The 4249-nt window shown below is 43.0% G+C and overlaps 1 long non-coding RNA gene across 1 annotated transcript; it reads right to left on the bottom strand.

Moving 5' to 3' along the window:
• Window positions 1-324: 324 nt before the first annotated feature.
• On the bottom strand, window positions 325-2964 carry LOC132659968 (uncharacterized). Its single transcript, XR_009601081.1, has 2 exons — window positions 2905-2964; window positions 325-2792 (listed from the first exon to the last, which is right to left on the bottom strand). It is a non-coding gene; the product is annotated as an uncharacterized LOC132659968 (long non-coding RNA).
• Window positions 2965-4249: the final 1285 nt, after the last annotated feature.

Genomic DNA, 4249 nt, shown 5'->3' with positions numbered 1-4249 from the left:
TAATTTTGCTCATTACTTGGCCATTCTGGCTGTGCTTTGTTTAGTGTATGTTCATGATTGATAAGCCTTGGCATTTACTAGGCCATTTCCTCATTGATGTTGAACTGTATAACTTAAGCCAAGCTGTGTTCTGACAGATATTCACAAATGTTTTTCATTGGTTTGTATGTAGAGTAGAAGATGAAAGAGCAGTAGGTTGCCAGTTAGCAAAAATCCATTTGCTCCTGCTCAGATCTGTGAAAGTATCCAATTAATATGATGCATTAATATTTCACAATAAGGAGGAACTTGGAAATCAGTCTAGTAATAAAAATAACAACTGAAGATAGACACGCTCTTCTTTATTGGGATGGAGGAATTACGGCAACCATAGTGCAGGTAAGAAGAAAGAATGGTCATTTATTCGGAGCCTGTCATACGCCAATCTCCATTCAAGATACCTTGCATTTATGATCCCATTTGATCCATATCATAAATGTGGTTGAGAAGGGAGGATGTTGGCAAATGCGGACATATCTGTGTAAACTTTTATGTGTACATATACGTGGGTGTTTGAAATAAGCAGTCTCTAGCCCTGCCTTTGCTTCATATTCACTGTGCAAGCTTAAGGAAGTCAGCTAATGCCCCTGAGCTTCAGTTTCTACGTTTGTAAAGTGTGGATCAAAAGGCCCATCTCACAGAGCTGGTATTAAGATCAAATAAAATAATGAATATGAATGTTCTTTGAAAATAAGTGTTGGGGTGGGGGCGTAGGGTGTTACAAGGATCAAAGCAACAATCTGCTCCTTTGGATAGCATAATGTTTTTGCATTTTCCCTGATGAAAACTAGATCTGGGGTAAAGTCATATTATATCAGGCTATTACCTATTCATTTATTGCATTTCAATCTAATAAATATTTTAAATATCTGTTATGTGCCAGACTCCATAAGGCCATGGAGAATAAAAGGGATGAAACACGATCCTGCTTCTAGGAGTTCACACTTGAGAAGAGGAAGCATATGTGTATAAAAATAACTATACAATTCAAGGGAGAATATGCACAATGCTATGCATGTAGATATCAGGAAATCACATCAAATAATTTATACAATAACTGTATCCTGAATACCAGCTGTGGACCAGGAACTGTTCTACAACCCAAAGAGACAGGAGTGAACAAGAAAGATAGGAAGCCTGTTTTCCTGGGGCCAACTTCTGATACATGAAAAAGAATAAACAGTCCAATTCCAGTTAACTGCTGTGCTGAACAGAAAACAAGGTGATGTGATCCTGCATTCTGGAGGAGCAGAGGGCGGTCAGCTAAGGTCTCTGATATCTCTGATATCTGAGCTGAGACTGGAGCCATGCCAACAGGGCAGCTTTGAGAAGATCTTCTGAAAGGGAGTTAGTTCTGCACAGAGAGAAAAGCAAGTGCTAGGAGCTCGTGGGTTTAAGGCTCTGACAGAGAGTGAGAAACTGTGGTGAGATGTCAAGGGGCCACTGAGGGTGGACCGGCCAGCTCACACACCGCTTTCTGGCTGTGGTGAAGACTTTGGGGTCTAATCCATTACAATGGGTAGCCAGGGAAGGTTTTACAAAGGGCAGAGATACAATCTGAGATCTGATTTATGTTTTAAAAGAGCACTCTTGTTGCTCTGTGGAGCGGGTCGACTGCAGTGGGGAGAAAGAAAATCCAGGAAGCCTAGACAAGATGCTATTTTTGTAAATCCAGGTGAAGGATAACGAATGGTGGCTTGTAGCTAAACTAGAAGCAGTCTAGATGGGGAGGAAGGGACAGATGTAGGATATGTTTTGGAGCGGAGCCAACAAGAATTTGAGGAAGAAAAAGGTTGTTTCTAAATGAAGAATGCTTCAGCTTCTATCTTTACCTCAAAATCCTTTAATGTCAAACAACAAATATGTCTAATGTATATTGAAGCTAATATTAAAATACTCTGGCTGTTTAAAGTTTCTCCATGATAAATACAATTATGCAAGAAAGTTGTTAAAAAAATAGTAAAAATGAAGAAAAATACATAAATACATCATATAAAACATGCTGTGCACACATCTAAGACTTAAATTTTTACCCCCAGAACTATGACTTGATCTTATGCTTCTGAGGAGGCAGTACTGTATCAGATTTTGCCTCTGTCTATAGCACCTGTCAAAAACCGAAAATAGTTTGACAACTTAAACACAAGAGCTGGGCGTGAGCATTTCTTTATATATTGGAGATGACTTCCACCGATTGGGGAAAGTGGGAATGTCCAGTATCCCAGTATGTCAGGGACTGGATGGAGCACCTGGATATTTCACCAAGGCCTTAAATATTACACATGCAATCACCCAGATTGCTGTAAATGCGGGAGAAGGGAGTTTGCAGCTATTTACAGCAACTGAGCGAGGCCTGAGTAACTCAGTCCCTTAGGGAAGCTAGGTTAGAAACCTTAGTCCACGGGCAATCAAGCTCTGGATGGTTAGAAGCGGCCAGTGCCTCTCTGCATCTACAGGCGGCCCCCCGCCCCCATGATGGTTCTGCCTTTTGGGTCCTGTCGGTTTAAACAGACGTAGGATTCCATAGAGGTTAAGGAGTGGGCGGGAGTGAGTCCTTGGGGGGTCCGCCAGGGGAATGAGTTCTGTAGAGCTCAGTGCTGCCACCACCTGCAGGAGTGTATCCTCCCACTGCCCACCCCACGCGCATCTGAGGCCGGATGAAGCCGGGACCAGCCAGCGAGGTTGTACCGTGGCGTGCATCATCTCCTTGCAGCATCCTCTCCCCTGCCGCGGCTGTAATGGATCTCTGCGTCCTAAAAGAGGAAGATAATACTGGGTTTAGCTTATAAATAGATGGTTGTACGCTCTCCCTGCAACGCATTGATTGAGACAGCCAAGCTGACTATTGATCTAATTTTAACTTACGTTTTAGCTCGCAGCTTCTCCGCCTCCCTGTCGCTGTTTGGTGGAGCGCAGGGCTCGACTGTCTCAGGCGACCGCCAGGGGGCGGGCCGCTCGTGTTCCTGCCACCCTACCCGTCTGGTCTCTGTTTACGCAGGATACAATGCCGGCCTTTATTGGGTTTGAAAAATAGGAGTTTGATTTTCCTGCGCCGGGATGACCTCATCACTCATGAAAGTCAGAGGGAAGAGGGGAATTGGATGACAAGCAGTCGGGAAAATAAAGCTTGCACTTCACCTCCTCCCACTCTACCACCTACACAGAGCAGTCGGGTGTGCTTCTCATTTAAAAACCACGTTGCCGTTGCCGAGGCCGGGAAGTGGGGGAGGGCGGTAGGAGTGGAATGTTAAGTAACCCGACATTGTGTGTTCTGTTTAAAAGGTTAGTATCACCTCCTCTCTGCCTACTAGGGTTCTCTATGGAGCTGTCACCAAATGCCAGTGCATCAACACTCTCTAGGAAAGAGTGACTTGACTTTAAAATTTTTAGTTATTCCTAAACTCGATTCATCTTGCCAGTTTAAATAATGGTCATCCGCAATTTTATACTGCTAGCTTGTACGTTTCAGATCTGCTTACACCTTCAGTTGAACAGGATCAACAATTAAAATCTATCACATTTTTATTGCCACCTTTTGGGACCATAAAGTATAGGGTAGGTAGAGTATAATGTAATGGGAAGGGAGATAGAAAAAGGAAAAAGCCTCCTCAGAAATTCCCCAGTCCTGGAACCTGGTATTTGAACTTTCCTCCTGAGATTAAGTGAAACATAACAATAAGAGCTAATATTTGTTGGCTTAAAATAAAATGCATGAGATGAGAGATGAGAGTTAAGTTTTATTTTGGGCAACATGAGGACTGCAGCCCAGCACTTCAGATAGCGCTGAGAAACTGTTCCAAAGAGGCAGGAGAGAAAGACAGTATATATGTGATTTTGGTAATGGGAGTGCTTGCAATCAAGCTCATATTTTTTTGTAGAAAAGTTTCTGCTGACCTCATGAAACTTCAGATAGTCACGAGAAACAGTCGGCACCATGAAGGATTTTAGTGTTTTTCTAGATATGAGAAGACATAAGAATTGGGCTCATAAAATCAGCTCCTGAGAATATCTAACTATCTGAAGACCTATCCTGCTAGTTTCCTGCAGCACAGAGTGCCTCATTTCCACTCTCCAGCCTGAACTCCTTTCATGGAGTGTTAGTCAGCAGCTACAGCAGCACACACTTTAATCCCTGTGGAGGTAGATGGCAAACCAATTGTATTTATCAGACACTTGCTATGTGTACCAGCCATTTCACCTTTGCTACCTC

The sequence above is a fragment of the Ovis aries genome, chromosome 1 (assembly GCF_016772045.2).
Source record: "Ovis aries strain OAR_USU_Benz2616 breed Rambouillet chromosome 1, ARS-UI_Ramb_v3.0, whole genome shotgun sequence".
In the NCBI taxonomy this organism is placed as follows: Eukaryota; Metazoa; Chordata; class Mammalia; order Artiodactyla; family Bovidae; genus Ovis; species Ovis aries.
This window is presented reverse-complemented; position numbering and strand designations above follow the sequence as displayed.